The 21,339-nt window shown below is 39.7% G+C and overlaps 1 long non-coding RNA gene across 1 annotated transcript in view; it reads right to left on the bottom strand.

The window, feature by feature from the left end:
* Positions 1 to 20,954, bottom strand: part of LOC134757620 (uncharacterized) — a 57,331-nt gene extending 36,377 nt beyond the window's left edge. Inside the window, exons 1-2 of the long non-coding RNA XR_010131803.1 lie at positions 20,866 to 20,954; positions 17,602 to 17,769 (exon numbers count right to left, since the gene is read on the bottom strand). This is a non-coding gene — a long non-coding RNA (uncharacterized lncRNA). The remainder of the gene's footprint in view (positions 1 to 17,601; positions 17,770 to 20,865) is intronic.
* Positions 20,955 to 21,339: the final 385 nt, after the last annotated feature.

The following is a 21,339-nucleotide window of genomic DNA, read 5'->3' as shown; positions in this document are numbered from 1 at the left end:
TTAGGGAGTAGTTCCTCCTTTTCAATTGTTTAGAATAGTTTCAGAAGGAATGGTACCAGCTCCTCTTTGTATTTCTGGTAGAATTCAGCTGTGAATCCATCTGGTCCTGGGCTTGTTTTGGTGGTAGGCTATTAAATACTGCCTCAATTTCAGAACTTGTTATTTTCTATTCAGGGATTTGACTTCTTCCTGGTTTAGTCTTGGGAGGCTATATGTGTCCAGGAATTTATCCATTTCTTCTGGATTTTCTAGTTTATTTGCACAGAGGTGTTTATAGTACTCTCTGATGGTAGTTTGTATTCCGTGGGGTCAGTGGTGGTATCCCCTTCATCATTTTTTATTGTGTCTGTTTGATTCTTCTCTCTCTTCTTCTTTATTAGTCTAGCTAGCGGTCTGTCTATTTTGTTAATTTTTTCAAAAAACCAGCTCCTGAATTCACTGATTTTTTTGGAAGGTTTTTCCTGTCTCTACCACCTTCAATTCTTCTCTGATCTTAGTTATTTCTTATCTTCTGCTAGCTTTTGGATTAGTTTTCTCTTGTCTCTCTAGCTCTTTTAATTGTGATGTGAGGGTGTTGAGCTGAGATCTTTCCAGCTCTCTGATGTGGGCATTTAGTGCTATAAATTTCCCTCTTAACACTGTTTTAGCTGTGTCCCAGAGATTCTAGTACATTGTCTCTTTGTTGTCATTGGTTTCAAAGAACTTCCTGATTTCTGCTTTAATTTCATTATTTACCCAGGAGTCATTCAGGAGCAGGTTGTTCAATTTCCGTGTAATCATGTGGTTTTGAATGAGTTTCTTAATCCTGAGTTCTAATTTGACTGCACTGCGGTCTGAGAGACTGTTTCTTATGATTTCAGTTCTTTTGCATTTGCTGAGGTGTGTTTTACTTACAATTATGGGGTCGATTTTAGAATAAGTGCCATGTGGCACTGAGAAGAATGAATATTATGTTGATTTGGGGTAGAGAGTTCTGTAGATGTCTACTAAGTCCACTTGATCCAGAGATGAGTTCAAGTCCTGAATATTCTTATTAATTTTCTGTCTTGTTGATCTAATACTGATAGTGGGGTGTTAAAGTCTCCCACTATTATTGTGTGGGAGTGTAAGTATCTTTGTAGGTCTCTAAGAACTTTCTTTATGAATCTGGGTGCCCCTGTATTGGGGTGCATATATATTTACAATAGTTAGCTCTTCTTGTTGAATTGTTCGCTTTACCATTATGTAATGCCCTTCTTTGTCTTTATTGATCTTTGTTGGTTTAAAGTCTGTTTTGTCAGAGGCTAGGATTGCAACCCGTGCTTTTTTTTTTTGCTCTCCATTTGCTTGGTAATTTTTCTCCATCCGTTTATTTTGAGCCTATGTGTGTCTTTGCATGTGAAATGGGTCCGCTGAATACAGCGCACCGATGGGTCTTGACTCTATCCAATTTGTCAGTCTGTGTCTTTTAATTGGAGCATTTAGCCCATTTACATTTAAGGTTAGCATTGTTATATGTGAATTTAATCCTGTCTTCGTGATGCTATTTGGTTATTTTGCACACTAGTTGATGCAGTTTCCTCATAGTGTCATTGGTGTTTATATTTTGTTGTGTTTGTGCAGCGGCTGGTACCAGTTTTTCCTTTCCATATTTAGTGCATCTTTCAGGAGCTCTTGTAGGGCAGGCCTGGTGGTAATGAAGTCCCTCAACATTTGCTTCTCTGGAAAGGATTTTATTTCTCCCTCACTTATGAAGCTTAGTTTGGCTGGATATGAAATTCTGGGCTGAAATTTCTTTTCTTTAAGAATGTCAGATATTGGCCCCCAATCTCCTCTGGTTTATAGGGTTTCTGCTGAGAGATCCACTGTTAGTCTGATGGGCCTCCCTTTGTAGGTGACCTGGCCTTTCTCTCTAGCTGCCCTTAACAGTTTTTCCTTCATTTTGACCTTGGTGAATCTGATGATTATGTATCTTGTGGTTGATCTTCTCATGGAGTATCTTAATGGTGTTCTCTGTATTTCCTGAATTTGCATGTTGGCCTGTCTTGCTAGGGTGGGGACGTTCTCCTGGATAATATGCTGAAGTGTGTTTTCCAGTTTATTTCCTTTCTCCCTGTCTCCTTCCGGTACTCCAATCAATTGCAGGTTTGCTCTTTTTATGAAGTCCTGTATTTCTTGAGGCTTCGTTCATTCCTTTCCATTCTTTTTTCTCTAATCTTGTCTGCATGTCTTATTTCAGCAAGGTGGTCTTCCAACTCTGATATCCTTTATTTTCCTTAGTTGATTTGGCTATTGATACTTGTGTATGTTTTACGAAGTTCTCATGCTGTGTTTTTCAGCTCCATTAGTTTGTTTATGTTCCTCTGTAGACTGGTTACTCTAGTTAGCAATTCCTCTAACCTTTTATCAAGGTTCTTAGGTTCTTTGCATTGGGTTAGAACATGCTTCTTTAGCTCAGCGTAGTTTTTTATTACCCATCTTCTGAAGCCTACTTCTGTCAGTGTGTTTATCTGATCCCCTATCTAGTTCTGTGCCCCTGATGGAGAGACTTTGTAATCATTTGGAGAAGAGGCACTCTGGCCTTTTGGGTTTTCAGCGTTTCTTCACTGATTCTTTCTCATCTTCGTGAGTTTGTCTAATTTCAGTCTTTAAGGCTGCTGACCCTCAGGTGGGGTTTTTGTGGGGGCTTTTTGTTGTTGTTGTTGATGCTGTTGTTGTTGTTTTTTTCTTGTTTGTTTTTCTTTCAATGGTCAGGTCCTTCCGTAGGGCTGCTGCAGTTTGCTGGGAGTTCACTTCAGGCTCTATTCATCTGATTCGCTCCGGTGCCTGGAGATGTCACTCAAGGAGGCTGGAGAACAGCAAAGATGGGTGCCTGCTCCTTTTTCTGGGACCTCTGACCTTGAGGGGCACTAACTTAATGCCAGTAGGACTGCTTCTATATAAGGCATCTGACAACCCCTGTTGGAGGGTCTCATCCAGTTTGGTGGCACAGAGAGCAGGACCCATTAACAAAGCACTTTGTGTCTTGGTGGAGGGGTTGTGCTTCTCTGGGGGGGAACCCACTTGTCTAGGCTGCCCGGATTCCTCAGAACTACTGGGAGGAAAGGTTTGCAGAGACTGTGGCCACCCCCTTCCTGAGGGGCTAGGCCCAGGGAGATTCAGCTTATTCCCCTGAGCCTCTGGCTGGAGTTATTGGAGTTCTGCAGGGAAGCCCCGCCCAGTGAGGAAGGATGGGTCAGGGTCAGGCCTGAAGAGGCACTCTGGCTGCTGACTGCCACAACTGGTGTGTTAGGCTGTGGGTACAAGCCTTGGGAGCAAGCCGTCCAGTCTCCTTGCCTCCAGCAGGGGAAAAGAGCAGCCTGGAGCTTTAGAGATGGATGCCACCCTTCCCCCACCCAGGGAGCTTCCGTGTTAGGCAGTTGCAAGTCCTAGTGCTGGCTGCTGCCCCTCCTCCAAGGAGCTCAAATGGCTTAGACAGCAGGCAGCCTCAGCTGTGTTGCTGGTTGACCCTCCTCCCGGAGGTTCGGTGGGTTTAAGCAGATTCCAACTGTTGAGAACCTGTGTGTTCTGGGGTTGGGACACTAGGCCCTGGCGGCATGGGTTCACAAATGGGATCTTCCGATCCATGGGTTGCACAGCTCTGTGGAAAAAGCACGGTTTCCCGGGCTAGGTAGCACACTCACTCACTGCCTCCTTTGGCTGAGGGGAGGGTGCTCCCCTGCCCCACGTGGCTGCAGCACCACACTGTTCTTCCTCCTCTCCGTGGGCCACACCAGCCTTCTAGTCAGTTCTGATGAGAGAACCTGGACACCTTGGTTGCCGGTGAAGGAGTCACATGCTTATTATTATTATTATTATTATTTTAATAGGAGCCACCCAATGCCGCTGTTTCTAGTCGGCCATCCTGGCCCCTCCTATTTCTGCATTTTTAGTAGAGACGGCTTTTGCCGTGTTGGCTAGGCAGGTCTGGAACTCCTGGCCTCAAATGATCTGCCCACCTCGGCCTCCCATACGGGCGTGAGGCACTGCACCCAGCCACTCTTTTATTCTTTTCTGCAGATTGGGCTTTTCATCTGTTGTCATTTCCTTCAGCCTGAGGAACTTGCTTTAACATTTCTGGTAGTGAGGTTTTGCTTACAATATATTCTCTAAGCCGTTGTCTGAAAATGGCTTTAATTCACCTTCGTTTTTGAAAAATGAACAGTTAACATTTTTCATGTAGCATTTTAAAGATATCATTTCATTATCTTCTTTCTTTTTTTCATGAGAAGTCAGCCATCATATTTATTGCTGTCACCCTGAATATAATGCATAATTTTTTTCTTTAATTGTTTTTAATATATTTTATTTTAATCATTAGTTTTCACCAGTTTGGCCAAAAAATTCCTGGATGGGTTTATCTTTGTGTTTGCCCTGCTTGCAGTTTGCAAATTTTTTGGATCTGTTGATGTATTTTTATCAGTTTTAGAATAGGTTTTAGCTATTATCTCTTCAAGTATTTCCTCTGTTTCATTCTAATCTCTTTCTGGGACCTCAATTACACATATGTTAGATGATAAAATATTGCCCCAGAGGTCTTGTATGCTCTGTTCGTGTGTGTGAATTTATTCTTTTTTTTCTATATTTCTGTTTTTAAGTTAATTTGCTTATTCTTTCTTCTGTAGGTCTGGCCTGCAATTAAACTGATTTAACAAACTTTTTATTTATGGTGATGTATTTTCAGTTTCATAATGTTTATGATTTGGTTGGTTTTTTTCTTTTAGGTTTCTACATCTGCGCTGAGATTCCACATCTGTTCATCTATTTTGTCCACCTTTTCCCCCAAATTTTTAATCAGAATTCTATTAACTGTTTTAAAGCCTTTGCTAATTTCAACATCAAAGTCAACATGTCAACATCACCGGTCTGAGGGTCTGCTCCTATTTACTATTTTTTTTTCTGTTAGTTGTGGGTCATATTTCCATGTGTTTTTGTATGCCTAGTAATTTTTGATTGGATGATAAACATTTAAGATGATAAGCCTTTTGTTATCTTTTTATAGAGTGTTAAATTTTGCTTTGGAAGGTGACTAAGTTACTAGCATATTCCCTTGATCTTTTGGAGGCTTGGTTTTAGAGTTTTTGAATGGGCATCTGTTATAGTTTTTCCCTTAGCTCTGTGCCATAGACTTTAGTCATGATACGTGTTTCTTATTCCTAATGTGTGGTCCTTGTAGAGTCTTAATGAGCAGCAACGGTATTTATCAAGCTCCTTTAACCTAGCCAGATTTGAGCTGTAGGCTGGAGAGTCACTAGGTAGCTGCTGAGGTAGTTTCTCAGTTCTTTGTCCTTTCAGGTGCTGCTTTCTTCTGGATTGCTTAGATTCTCACCACGAAAATAGACAGTTTAGGTAACAGCCAAGGATTCGAGGAGAGTTTGTTTGCAGATTTGGCAGTCTCCCTTTTTTCTGAATATTTTTCTTCCAATTTCATGTTCTGCTAGAATCTCTGAACTTCAGTCTTCCTGTCCTTTTCCCAATAGGATTACATTTCTTGGTTGATTTTCATTTTCTCTTTGTACTGCAGGGAGCCTGAACGTGTTATCAGGGGAAAAGCCAACTAATTACGGAGCTCACCTACTGTGCTCCTTCAGTTTCTGCCTGCTTTGGATTGTATACCAGTGCCTTCAAACAGTTTAAAAAAAATTTGTCTGGAGTTTATATTCTTATTATAGGAGATTTAGTTTGATATGAGCTATTCTACCACAAATGGAAACAGAATTTTTGCATAAACTGATATCTAACATTAGTTGCCTGCCAGTCCTTTGTCATGTGCTGTGGGAGAGATTTATGTACCTTAACAATGATCCACATAACAACACTACAAGATAAGTATCATCATTGTCATCATCATCATCAATCATCACCATCGTATTACTGAAAAGAAACTGAGGCAGAGAGTGATAACAAACTTTCCCAAGTTTATAAAGTAAGGGACAGATGCAGGATTCAATTTTGTGTATATATATATACTTTTTTTTTTTTTGGGGAAGTAGTCTTTTTTTTTTTTTTTTTGAGACGGAGTCTCACTCTGTCACCCAGGCTGGAGTGCATTGGCATGGTCTCAGCTCACTGCAACCTCTGCCTCCTGGGTTCAAGCGGTTCTCCCACCTCAGCCTCCAGAGTAGCTGGGACTGTGTGTCACCACACCCGACTAATTTTTGTATTTTTAGTAGAGACGGGGTTTCACTATGTTGGCCGCACTGGTCTCGAACTCCTGACCTCGTGATACACCCGCCTCGGCCTCCCAAAGTGCTGGGATTACAAGCGTGAGCCACCGCGCCCGGCCTTGAGACGTAGTCTTGCTCTGTTGGCCAGCTGGAGTGCAGTGGCACGATCTCCGCTCACTGCAAGCTCCGCCTCCTGGGTTCACGCCATTCTCTTGCCTCAGCTTCCGGAGTAGCTGGCATTACAGGCGCCCGCCACCACGCCTGGCTAATTTTTTGTATTTTTAGTAGAGACGGGGTTTCACCGTGTTAGCCAGGATTGTCTTGATCTCCTGACCTCGCGATCTGCCCGCCTCAGCCTCCCAAAGTGCTGGAATTACAGGCGTGAGCCACCGCCCCCGCCCCCAATGTTGTATATATTTTATATAAAGCTTGTAATTATGCCAGTGATTATCAGACTTGGCTGCAGATTGAAATTTCTTGGGGAGTTTTAAAACTACTGATGGTTTGATACCAACTCTACAGACTTTTAAAAAAAAATAACCAGTTGTAACTATGATTTGGCTATTGAGATTTTGAAAGTTCCTCAGATGTTTCAAATGTGCAGCTGAGACTGAGAACCATGGTGCTATGCCGTGATTCCCATGATACCAACTAAATCCTGTAACCAGGTCCGTTGATGCTAATTTAATTTTTTTCTTTCTAAATAATTACAGAATAAAAAGATGTTTTATATAGTTACTATTCTGATATCATAATGATTAACAATGAAAGTAAGACTTTTTGAATATCTCAAATTAGTTTTTTTAAAAAGCCAATCCATTGGTAAGGGTTCTGGTTGCCGTTATCTGTATATGAGTGATAATGCTTATGAATGTAATGAGTATTTCTATTTACCGTGTAATAAGAGCTTTATACTTGTTCACTTGTTTTGTGAATAAGAATAGGAAATAAAATTTACAAGAGCTATTGAATTACTTTTTTAATTTTTTACTTAATATGAAGTTTAATTTCTTCTTAATATGAAGAAAATAATAAGAATAAAAGCCAGCCTAGCATGCGAGTCACTTGCCAATGCCTAATGACCGGTTGCTGATAGCGGCTGCTTCACGTTGATAGTGCAGTAAGGGGGCAACACATTGTGGGTGATGAAAAGTTTCTACAGAGAGTCTGGGGGCCTCAGTTTTGGTTTGAGATATTAGCCTGGTTTTCTAATGTGACCTGAAACTGCCTCAACTTCTCTATACCTTCTCTATACCGAGGTATAGAGACAGTTCAAAGACAGCAGTTGGAATTGAGGCCCTTCTGGCTCCAACGTTTTGTAATTATCAAATTATTTCCTCCTTGAAATACTCTTTCTCTGAAGACAGTAGAACAGTCAAAAGTAAAAGTATACTATTTGAATATGTTTTTAACTGCACCTCTTTCGGTGAATAAATCCTGTAATAAACTGATGATTTGGAAGTAGAGTGGATGCTGCTAAAAGCTCAGTTCATCTGAGAAAATTCCAGATAGGGGAAGCTTGATGTAGGCAGAGAAAATGAAGAACTGTGGTAAAATTTAATGAATAGCTGATGAAGCCCATCTGACCCTCTGTGTCAGGAGGTAACCAAATGTGCTTTTGTTGAGAAGTCCTGTGACACAGAGCTGTGCTTCCACCTGGCAGGAGATGCTGGTATTGGTGGCTGCCTGCATTCAAGCCCCTCTTTCCAGAATGGTAACACTGTGATTTGCTTTAGTCAGAGTTCCTATTCTTGCTGGGGGAGGTATGGCTCTGATAGAAAGGTAATAAACCCACCAGGAAGGGCTGATTTGCGTTGGCTGGCTGCAGCATTGAATTGGGAACAATAGATGGGATAATAATGCAGTGGTTGGAGGCGGTTTGGCTTTGACCTGGGTATCATTCATAGGTTGAACACAAAGCTGTTTTTACTTGTAGTTAAACATTTGGCAATTGCTGATCAGTAACAATGTACTAGATGTCCTACTGCAGTAGCATGGTTCAGTGGGCATAACATTGACTGAACTAGAATGTAAAAATATTTGTACGTAAATGTGTCTGTTCTGCTATTGATTGCTCTTGTGAATTTGGATTCATCCTTTGCCATCTTGGCGTGTGTGTGTGTGTGTGTGTGTGTGTCTGTATTCATTTGCTTTGAGATGTGAAATCAGGGGAGAGGGTACCTTCAGTAAGATGAGTTTGAAATACTTAAAGGAATGAACCAAAATGAAGGTCAAAATAAAAAAATTAAGAAAAAAAGATCAAAGATGTGAAAAAGCTGAATAACAGTATATTTTTATGTAAAAGATTTTCTAGACAGAATATTTGAAATATTGAGGCCCCAAAGCTCCAATGGTTAAGCCCCCAAACACCAATGGTTAAGAACATAAATGCAATGAAAAGACAAAGGATTGTTGACTCATAGATTTACTAGGTACTTTACATATTACTTTACTTTTTACAGTCTTCGAGTAGTGTTAATTATGTGAGTATATTACCCTGCTCTCTTGTTTGTAAATCAAGGTTGCCAGTTTACAGGTGGAATTTGAGGCCATATTCCATTCTTTGAAGAAGCTCTCCAACATATCAGAACTCTACACATTTTACTCTCTTTTTGCTACTCTTACTTGGCATAAATACATGCATTCTGGAAAGAATCTTTAGTGTGCGTGTGTGTGTGTGTTGATTATACTTAAGCAGCATTTTTATATACCTTCATTTTAACAAGAAGAGCACATATATGTGATAAAGGTAGCATAGGTGATGTTGGGAGGAACATGAGTAGACAGTATGAATTCCAGGATTCTTCAGATCAGAAGTATTTAAGGGTGTGATATAGGTGTAACCCTGTTTATGTTCTACAGAATAGGGGAATTTGTTTTCAGCTTGGACTAAATGAGCAGTTCCTCGCTTGATTACCTGCCACAGGAGTTCAAGGGTTCAAACTTTTAGAATGGTGGTTTATAGCACCTGGAAGGTGGGAGGCATGGGGAATGGAGGGGATGCAGCCTCAAAGGCAGGTAGTCAGAACAAAGCACTCTACCAAGAATAAGGAAGGTAAGGGATTGTGTGAATAGAACTCTTTTCCCCAGTCCACTCCCGGGAAAATACAGCATATGAGCTGAAGCAATTCTTTCATTGGGAAACAGTCAATGCTTTGAATAAACCTTGGGAAAGTGCATAATCAGTAGCAAATTTTCTATTAAAAAAACCCCTACAACACAGTGAAGGGGCAATCTAAATATTGAGGCCAGGTTGTATGAGACAGGAATTACATAAGACACATGAAAGGGAGGATAAGAAAGCACTGAAAGAAGCTGTATCCAGAATAAAAGCTCTGATAATTTACTGTACTTGGGGCCCAGTTCTAAGCTGTAATTCTCACTCTGGCACATGTGTTACAATATTTCACCTACTGGGAGTGCAGCTGCTCTCCCTAATCCAGAGGCAGTACAAGAGACAGAATAAGAGTTCAAGCTGTGCACAGTCCCTAATGCTCACTCCTCCACCTATTACCCATGATGCTGGGCAAATTTCCTATATTCCCTGGACCTCAGTTTATTCAATAGTAAAATGCAAACATTAAAGTACTTCCCTTGTGCATTTTTATAACTACTAAATGAGATAATTCATGCCAGGAATTAGGAGAGTGCTCAATCAGTGTTAGCTATTAGTAAGATGGTGATTTCCTCTGAGAGAATGAGAGGCAAAAGGATTTCGATTATTGAAAATGTAACTGGGCCCTGGTGAGCCAGGAGATGGCTCATCATGAAGACTTATCACTATATGAACAGACAAAAGGATGCAGGCAACTAACAGTACTTGGATTGGAATGAAAAAATTGACAATTTTGAGAGTTTCAAGAAGTATTGAGATTATTCCAACTTCTAAATTTCAGGCTCCATTGGAATTTACCACTTTTCTTATAGATATAAATACAGGTTGATATATAGATATAGGGATATATATTTTGGTTTTGGTTCCTGGAGTGTAAGCTCTCTGAGGCAAGGTCTTTGTCTGACTCTTCGTTCTATCCTCCCCTGTGCTTGCTGAAATACAGTGCCAAGATAGAAATACATTTTCGGTTGTGATAACATTCTGTAAACGGCTCTTGTTTTCTGGAGTTGCTTATTGTGGAATGCTAGACTTTGATGACAGAATTTATACAGTGATCTACATTGCTCTCTGTAACTGTGATTACACTTTTTTTTTAAAACCCCATGGCATTTTGAGATGACTAAAAGTTTGACTGAGTATGACTGAATTACACCATGTAATATAAAGTACATTCATTTTACCAGGAAGTTAATGGAAGCTTAAATTGCTATAAAACCTTAAAACATGATTGCATATGATAATAAACTCATTTGCCTTCTAATTAAAGATCAGTGAAAAGCCCTCAGTTGGATATGATATAGAAAAATTTCTATTCAGATTTATCCTAGAATCCACTTCTTGTGTTCTACAAGTTCTTTAGAACGTATTTCTCTACTACTTATTTCTCTCATTGTTTCTGTTTTTCAGCCATGATAAAATCCAGTGGCTTAAGACTAGAAAACCCAGAAACAAATCCATACATCTGTAGTGAACTCATTTTTGACAAATGTGGCAAGAACACACACTGGGGAAAGGACTTGTTTCTTCAATAAGTGGTGCTGGGAAAATTGGGTATCTGTATGCTGAAAAACAAAACTAGACCCGTATGTCTCGCCATATACAAAAATCAAATCAAAATGTATTAAAGACTTAAATCTAAGGCCTCAAACTATGAAACTACTAAAATAAAACATTGGGGAAACTCTTCAGTACATTGGTCTGAGCAAAGATTTCTTGAGTAATACCCCACAAGCACAGGCAACCAAAGTGAAAATGGACAAATGAGGTCATATCAAGTTAAAAACCTTCTGCAAAGCAAAGGAAACAAACAACAAAGTTAAGAGACAACCCACAGAATGGAAGAAAATAATTGCAAACTATCCATCTGACCAGGGATTAATAATTAGAATACTCAAGGAGCTCAAACAATTCAATAAGAAAAAAAATCTAATAATCCAATTAGAAAATGGGCAAAAGATTTGAATAGACATTTCCCAAAGAAGACATACAAATGGCAAACAGGTATATAAAAACCTGCTCAATATTATTGATCATCAGAGAAATGCAAATCAAAAGTACTATGAGATATCACTACAGTTAAAATGGCTTGTATCCAAAAGACAGGCAATAATGAATGTTGGTAAGGATGTGGAGAAAAGGGAACCCTTGTACACTGTTGGTGGGAATGTAAATCAGTAACCACCGTGGAGAACAGTGTGGAGGTTTCTCAAAAAACTAAAAATAGAACTACCATATGATCCAGCAATACCACTGCTAGATATATACCCAAAGGAAAGGAAATCAGTATATTAGAGAGAGATCTACAGTCCCATGTTCATTGAGGCACAATAGCAAAGATTTGAAAGCAATAGCAAAGATTTGAAAGCAGCCTAAGTGTTCATCAACAGATGAATGGATAAGGAAATCTGGTAATATACACAATGAAGTGCTATTCAGCCATAAAAAAGAATGAGATCCTGTCATTTGCAAGGACATGGATGGAACCGGAGGTTATTATGTTAACTGAAATAATCCAGATACTCAAACTTTGCACGTTCTCACTCATTTGTGGGAGCTAAAACTTGAAACAATTGAACTTGTGGAGATAGAGAATAGAAGTATGTTACCAGAGGCTGGGAAGAGTAGTGGGGACGGGGTTAGGGGGAAGTGGGGATGGTTAATGGGTACAAAAATATAATTAGACAGAATGAATTAGACAGAATGGTGGTAGAACAGGGTGACAGCCAGTAATAATTTATTGTACATTTAAATATAAGGATTGTTAGTAACACAAAGGAAGGATAAATGCTTGAGGTGATGGATACCCCATTTACTCTGATGTGATCATTATGCATTGTATGCCTGTGTCAAAATATGTCATGTACCCTATAAACATATACAGCTACTATGGACCCATAAAAATTAAAAATAAAAAATTATTTTTAGTCCAGGTGCAATAGCTTATGCTTGTAATCCCAGCACTTTGGGAGGCTAAGGTAGGAGGATTGCTTGAGTTCAAGAGTTCAAGACCAGCCTGGGCAACATAACAAGATCCCGGCCTCTACAAAAAAATAAAAATAAATTAGCTGGGCGTGGTAGTGCGTGCCTATAGTCCCAGCTACTTGGGAGGCTGATGTGGGAAGATTGCTTGACCAGGGAGTTTGAGGCTGCAGTGAGCTATAATTGCGGCACTGCGGTCATCCTGGAGGACAGGATGAGACCCTGTCTAAAAAAAAAATTTTTTTTGAAATCTGTTGGTTAGAATGCTTCCTTCAGTGTTTCTATCAGGTCCCTCCTTAGTATCCTATACATATAATATAGAATTACATATAAAATACAAAAACTGGAAAACTTAAAAGAGATGGATAAATTCCTAAACACATACACTCTCTCAAGACTGAGCCAGAAAGAAATTCATTCCCTGAACAGACCAATAATGGGCTCTGAAATTGAATCAGTAATAAATAACCTACTAACCAAAAAAAAAAAAAAAAAGACCAGGACCAGACAGATTCACAGCTGAATTCTACCAAATGTACAAAGAAGAGCTGGTACCGTTCCTACAGAAACCATTCTAAAAAATCGAGGAGGAGGGACTCCTCCCCAACTCATTCTATGAGGCCAGCATGATGTTCATACCAAAAACTGGAAGAGACACAACAAAAAAAGAAAACTTCAGGACAATATCCTTAAAGAACACAGATGCAAAAATCCTCAATGAAATACTGGCAAATCAAATCCAGCAGCACATCAAAAACTTATCCACCACGGTCAAGTAGGCTTCATCTCCAGGATGCAAGTCTGGTTCAACATATGCAAATTAATACATGTGATTCATCACATAAACAGAACTAAAGACAAAAACCACACGATTATGTCAATAGATGTAGAAAAGGCTTTTGATAAAATTCAACACTCCTTCATGTTAAAAACTCTCAGTAAACTAGATAGTGAAAGAACATACCTCAAAATAATGAGTTATCTCTGACAGACCAACAGCCAACATTATACTGAATGGGCAAAAGCTGGAAGCATTCCCCTGGAAAACCAGCACAAGACTAGGATGCCCTCTCTCACCACTCCTATTCAACGTAACATTGGAAGTCCTAGTCAGAGCAATCAGGAAAGAGAAAGAAATAAAGGGCATCCAAAAAGGAAGAGAGGATGTCAAAATATCTCTGTTTGTAGATGACATGATTCTATATCTAGAAAACCTCATAGTCCTGGCCCAAAAGCTCCTCCAGCTGATAAATAAGTTCAGCAAAGTCTCAGGATACAAAAATCAATGTACAAAAATCATGAGCTTTCCTATATACCAACAACAGCCAAATCTCGAGCCAAATCAGAAAGACAATCCCATTCACAATTACCACAAAAAGAATAAAATACACAGGAGTATAGCTAACCAGGGAGGTGAAAGAATTGGCAAAATATTGTTCAATTACAAATTATAAAGAGAATTACAAAACACTGCTCAAAGAAATCAGAGAAGACACAAACAAATGGAAAAACATCCCATGCTCATGGATAAAAAGAATCAATATCATTAAAATGGCTATACTCTCCAAAGCAATTTACAGATTCAGTGCTATCTGTATCAAATTACCGAAGACATTCTTCACAGAACTAGAAAAAACTATTTTAAAATGTATATGGAACCAAAAAGGAGCCTGAATAGCCAAGGCAGTCATAAGAAAAAAGAACAAAGCTGGAGGCATCATGTTACCCAGCTTCAAACTATACTACAAAGGCTACAGTAGGCAAAACAGCACGGTACTGGTATAAAAACAGGCATATAGATAAATGGAACAGAATAGAGAGCCCAGAAATAAGGCTGCACATCTATGACCATCTGATCTTTGACAAAGCTGACAAAAACAAGAAATGGGGAAAAGACTCACTGTTCAATAAAAGGTGCTGAGATAACTGGCTAGCCATATGCAGAAGATTGAAGCTGGACCTTTTCCTTAGACCATATGCAAAAATCAACTCAAGATGGATTAAAGACTAAAATGTAAAACTCAAAACTATCAAAACCCTAGAAGACAACCTAGGCAATACCATCCTGGACATAAGAACAGGCAAAGATTTCATGACAAAGACACCAAAAGCCATTGCAACTAAAAGCAAAAATTGACAAGTGAGATCTAATTAAACTTAAGAACTTCTGCACAGAAAAGGAAGCTACCAACAGAGTAAATAGCCAACCTACAGAATGGGAGAAAATACTTGCAAACTATGCATCTGACAAAGGTCTAGTATCCAGCATCTATAAGGAACTTAAACAAATTTACAGGAGAAAAACTAACAACCCCATGAAAAAGTGGGCAAACGACATGAACATACACTTCTCAAAAGAAGACCTACATGCAGCCAACAAGAATATGAATAAAAGTTCAATATCACTGATCATCAAAGAAATGCAAATCAAAACCACAATGAGGTACCATCCCACACCAGTCAGAATGGCTATTATGAAAAAGTCAAAAAATAACCGATGTTGGCAAGGTTGTGGAGAAAAAGGAACATGTGTACACTGTTGGTGGGAGTGTAAATTAGTTTAACCATTGTGGAAAGCAGTATGGTGATTCCTCAAAGAGCTGAAAGCAGAACTACCATTTGACCCAGCAATCCTATTGCTGCTTATATACCCAGAGAAATAAAAATAATTCTACCATAAAGATACATGCACACAAATGTTCACTGCAGCGCTGTTCACAATAGCAAAGACAGGAAATAACCTAAATGCCCATCAATGACAGATTAAATAAAGAAAATATGATATATATACACCATGGAATTCTATGCAGCCATAAAAAATGAGATCATGTCTTTTGAGAGAACATGGGTGGAGCTGGAGGCCATTATCCTTAGCAAACTAAAATAAGAACAGGAAACCAACTACTGCATGTTGTCACTTATAAGTGGGAGCTAAATGATGAGAACTTGTGAACACAAAGAAGGAAACAATGGCCTGGCATGGTGGTTCACGCCTGTAATCCCAGCACTTTGGGAGGCCAAGACGGGTGAATCACTTGAGGTCAGGGGTTTGAGACCAGCTTGGCCAACATGGTGTGAAACCCCATCTCTACTAAAAATACAACAATTAGCCAGGCTGGTGGTGCATGCCTGTAATCCCAGCTATTCAGGAGACTGAGGTGCAAGAATCACTTGAACCTGGGAGGTGGTTGCAGTGAGCCAAGATCGTGTCACTGCACTCTAGCCTGGGTGACAGAGTAAAACTGTGTCTTGTAAAAAAGAGAAACCAAGAAACAAAGAAGGAAACAGCAGACACTGGGGTCTACCTGCGGGTGGAGGGTGGGAGGAGGAAGAGGAGCAGAAAAGATAACTATTGGGTACTGGGCTTAGTACCCAGGTAATGAAATACTATGTACCACAAACCCCCATGACACGTTTTTACCTGTTTAACAAAACTTCACTTGTACCCCAAACCTAAGATAAAGGTTAAAAAAAAATTCACTGGTCTAAATGCTTCCTTCAGTGCACCCATGAGGTCCCTCCATAGTATAATATACACACGTATTGGCCGGACGCAGTGGGTCACGCCTGTAATCCCAGCACTTTGGGAGGCCAAGGCAGGCAGATTGCCTGAGCTCAGGAGTTCCCGACCAGCCTGGGCACACAAACTCTGTCTCTACTAAAATGCAAAATATTAGCCAGGCATGGCAGCATGTGCCTGTAGTCCCAGCTACTCAGGAGGCTGAGGCAGGAGAATTGCTTGAACCTGGGAGGTGGAGGTTGCAGTGAGTCGAGATGGCGCCCTTGCACTCCAGCCTGGGTGACAGAGCAAGACTCTGTCTCAAAAAAAAAAAAAAAAAAGCTACATGTATTACATACACAATCATGTATTGTATGACAGAGCGAGACTCTGTCTCAAAAAAAAAAGCCACATGTATTAACATACACAATCATATATTGTATGACAGAGCAAGACTCTGTCTCAAAAAAAAGCCACATGTATGACATACACAATCATATACTGTATAAGATAATTTATATATAATTTTATAAAATATTAAATATATTACATAAAATAGTATTGTATACTAATATATATGAAATAGTAGTATATACATGTAATATATAATATTTGGCAGTATTTAAATGCTATGGGATAAAGACAATAAGGAGAAAATGGCTAAAAGATAGATATACATGTATATGTACATAAATTTCAATATGTTAGCATATACATATTAATATGTTTGATGTTATTACTGTGTACTAGTATCTATCTATATTTAGCTTGTTAATAAATATGCTTGCTCAAGACTAGATTAGAGCCTTTGCTAATTATGTTGCTAAGGCGCTCTTGCTTTCCTCTGATACCCATCACCAGGCCGAGCTTCAGTTTATTTCCCATCACTGTCTCTAATTATTTGGGAGATGTACTGTGGCTCGTTGCCTCTCATTCTGCTTTGAGAGGTTCTGTCTTCACCAGCTGCCAGGGTTTTCTGTCCCTTGGTCTCTGCCACACTGAGGTATAGGGGAAGCTTGTTCCACTCCCCACTTTTTTTTTTTTTTTTTGCTGGAAGAATCATCTCTGAAGGTTTTTCCCTGACAATACACTCTCCTTGAACTGAACATGTCTAAACACAGTTGGTTTCACGGACATTTGATCTGGGCAGTTGCACAGGGTCCGTTCTCAGAAGAGCCTGGTACTTACTTGACTTAATTCTCTGCTGTTTTGATATTCTGGATAATTTTTGAACAAGAAGCCCTACATTTTTATTTTTCACAGGTTCCTGCCAATTATAGAGGCAGTCCTATTTCAAAATGCCATTAAGCATCCTTCTGAGCTGCGGAAAGTCATAGGACCAGTCTTCAGCCGTGCCCATTAGAGTAGCAGTGACAGCACACCACTTTGCTCATGATACGGATCAGTAAGTGTTTAAGTGAACTCCGCTCTATCTGCAGATGTTAAGCACTCACTCCACACCCCCTCCCACACTGAGGCCCATGCAATGAAGAGTAAGGGACCTTCTCATAGGCTTATGTGATGAATATTGAAAACTCTAAGACTGAATCTTTACTTCATGCAAATAAGTTCTTGAAGGAATCCTCTTAAAGTCTGCCATCATGTTATTAGAGACACAAATTCTCTTCAACTCTAAGGTAGCAGCCAGTAGCATTGCACAGCTGGGTAGCTTTAACAGAAGGAAGGAAACGTAGCACTGCATTAGTTTCCCAGGGCTGCTGTAACACATCAGCACACACTAGGTAGCTTAAAACAACAGAAATTACTTTCCTCACAATTCTGGAGACCAGAAGTCTGAAATTAAGGTATCAGCAGAGCCTTACCCCCCAGAGGCTCTAGGGATGAATGTGATCCTTTCCTTTTCCAGCTTCTGGTGGCTGCAGCTGTCCCTTGGCTTGTGGCTGTGTCTCTCCTTGATCCATCTTCATGTCACCTACTCCTCTTATGTGTATCTCTCCTCTGTGTGTCTGTCCCCAAACTCAGACCCTTTCCTAAAACGATACAGGTGGTTGCATTGAGAGCCCAGAACATGTGATTGCGCTTAGAGCCCAGACAGATGATACTGGATGCGCATCTTTTTGGGTGCCACCATTCAGCCCACTACAAGCACCTATGTTGATAGGAGTGTTTAAGATATTCAAGCAGGAGGCCAGGTGCGGTGGCTCACACCTGCAATCCCAGCACTTTGGGAGGCCAAGGCAGGCAGATCACCTGAGTTCGGGAGTTTGAGACCAGCCTGACCAACATGGAGAAACCATGTTTCTCTAGTAAAAATACAAAAATTAGCTGGGCGTGGTGGTGCGCGCATGTAATCCCAGCTACTCAGGAGGCTGAGGCAGGAGAATTGCTTGAACTTGAGAGGCGGAGGTTGTGATGAGCTGAGATCGCACCATCACACTCCAGCCTGGGTGACAGAGTGAGACTCTGTCTCAAAAAAAAAAAAAAAAAAATTCCAGCAGGCAACATGACAACATTTGGGAAGGTGTTCAGTGCACATGCAAGGCACCTTCATTTTTAAACTAGGTGTTCCTCAAAGCACAAAACCCAAAGCTGTCACCTTCTCAAAGCTGATTCAGAGATCCATGTTTTCCATGTTGTCAGGAGTGGAAGGCTTTTGTGGTATATTCCTTTCTCTGTGCTTTTTATAGTGAACCTTAAAGATGTCTGCCCTAAATGTTCTACATTATTCTAGCTTGTTCACTGGTTCAAAGGCTGTAGTATAAATTTTGCACAAATGATTCATCTCAATTCTCTTGACCCTTGGAAAGTGCTCAATACACAGTCAGCTCTGGTTAAATTTCATATTTAATAGATGAGTCTATATGCTGTCATTTTCATCAATACTTTTGTGTAAGAAACTAGGAAACATGAAAAAGTCACTTAGTTTCTCTAGTCCCATTGAAGGGTGATGGGATTAGGTTAATTTTTGGTTCAATTCCTTTGAATTGAGAATTCTGTATTTTGTAAAGTAGCACGTAAGCACTATGAGGGTAGAAATTAAAAAGAAACTTTTTATTATGGAAAATTTAAACATATGCTAGATAATGTGTCCCTATGCACTCATTACCCAGATTTAACATTTAATAATTCAATTCAAAGTTAACATCATCTAACCCCTCTTGTCATATTATTAAACATATAATAAGCAGTTTGTTGACAATTTAATCTCCAGTTTAAAAACATATACTGTGCAAAGAATTCTGCTTTTTTCAAGATCTTCACAACCAAAGCCTGTGATACAACTTTTAGATGCATAAATGCTACAGAGTTTTGGGGAAATAAAACAACTTCAAAGTTGGCGCCAGACCTATGGTGTGAGGAATACATTTTTTATTCCTCTTTCCATTGTGTTTCTTTAATTTTTGAAATTCTATGAGTTGAAAATGAAGGGAGAAAATGGGAGGTGTATTCATTAGCATAGAGATGGTTGTAAGAGGCAAGAATGGATGAGGTTGTCAGGAGAACCAGGAAAAGAGGAAAAGTAAGAGGCTGAGAGAGCGACCCTGATAATTGATGACCATTCAGCCAGCTAGAAAAAGATGAGTTCAGCAGGAGACTTAGAAGTATGTCGGCCTAGCGTGGTGCTCACTCCTGTAATCCCAGCACTTTGGGAGGCCGAGGCGGGCGGATCACAAGTTCAGGAGTTCGAGACCACCATGATGAAACCTCGTCTCTACTAAAGATACACAAAATTAGCTGGGCATCGTGGTATGCGCCTGTAATCCCAGCTACTCGGGAGGCTGAGGCAGGAGAATCACTTGAACCCAGGAGGTGGAGGTTGCAGTGAGCCGAGATGGTGCCATTGCACTCCAGCCTGGGCGACAGGGTAAGACTCTGTCTCAAAAAAAAAAAAAAAAAAAAGAAGTATGTCAACACAGGGAAATCAACCTAGAATAGCTTGGGAACCTGATCCAGAAGCCACAGGAAGAGGATTTTTTTTTTTTAAAAGGAAATGAGTGGTGAACATTGTCAAATCCTGCATTTGACATATGAGAGGAGTGTCAGTGGCGTGATGAAGGCAGAAGCCAGACTTGAGAAGTCAACAGAAGTTGACCAAGAGGAGACAGGCCGGACTGACAACTCTCAGAAGGAGCCCAGTTCTTAGGTGGGAGGAGAATAGCCAATAGCTAGTGGGTAGATGAGGAGAGTGAAGGTAATTATTTTCAAGGCAGGAGACATTTGACAGTATTTATCTGCTTCTGGGGTAAAGGTAGTAGAGAGGAAAGACAGAAATAAATAAATAAGGGATATTTTCAGAGAGGCTACTGTGGGACTTAGACCACAGGTAGAGAATAATTTATAGGTGGGGGAGGAATCATCATTGTGATGAAAGAGAAGGGAGAAATCTGAAAAATCTGATCTGGATACAGATGTAGACACGTTTAAGGGTAGGAACCGATGTGTTTCCATCTGATATATATATGCTTTATATATATATATATATATATATATATATACACATACACACACACATATATAGGTGTGTATATATCTAATAGGCATATAGATATACATACCTATATATAAAAATTATATATAAGTATAATATATAATAGATACAAGTACTATATATTATACATATATATATATAATTTTTTGAGGGAGGTGACAATGTGGTCTGCTGAGAAGCCGGAGACTATTGCTATAATCTCAGTGAACACTAAATACTTATGGAATAAATGCTAATAAGCAATGTTAAAAAAACAGATGTATTCTTAACAATTTGTTGGTAATTACCTTTTTCTCCCTTTTTTTTATTTTTAGCTTGCATTTTTTTCCCTTTTTAATAACACTCAGTGATGGTACCTAAACAGAAATTATAAAATAAAATAATCATTTATTTTTATGGAGAAAAAATAAAATAATTATTTATTTTTATGGAGAAAAAATAAAATCAACCAACTAACTGAAGTGTTAAATCTAAATTGGTCTTACTATATTCCAGAGAGTTTTAGTGGTAATACAATCCTTACACAACACACACATGCTCACACGCACACACACACACTCCAGAAATCAAATCATCCAATGTAAATGCACCCTACAGTCAACCTGAAAGCCTTTAGGAACAAATACGTGTTTCTTACCATGCTCTGTGATTGCTACCCCCTTGGATCTTCACGCCCAATGCTAAAAACAAGTGAAGCATATACATCTCTAAGACCCAGAGTTTGTCAGCTGATTCTCATTATTCAAGGATGGGAGGAGAGCTGTTAGAGGAACAAGGCAGGGGAAAGCTGGCACAGCATTGTTAGAAATCTCAGTACAGTGGTTCAGAGGAGGCAGCTTGCTTCGATAGGGAAAGGTTAGGGGACGGAGGGGCATAGTTGGGTTTGAATTTTCTTTTTCCACTCCTAAGGAAATGCCAGTTCCTATAGAGCACACCGCTCTTTCTTTTCTGTTCCCTTGCCCCTTATTTTCTTCTTCTTTTATTTTCTTCTGTCTTGATCTTTCCATACCCCGAAGTTAAAGCATGGGGGTGCCCACTAGAGAGCAGAGTCGATTCAGATCTGGTAGAATGAAGAGTTGGAATGAATCTTCCCAGTCCATGTAGCTTCTAT

The sequence above is a fragment of the Gorilla gorilla genome, chromosome 19 (assembly GCF_029281585.2).
Source record: "Gorilla gorilla gorilla isolate KB3781 chromosome 19, NHGRI_mGorGor1-v2.1_pri, whole genome shotgun sequence".
Lineage (NCBI taxonomy): Eukaryota > Metazoa > Chordata > Mammalia > Primates > Hominidae > Gorilla > Gorilla gorilla.
This window is presented reverse-complemented; position numbering and strand designations above follow the sequence as displayed.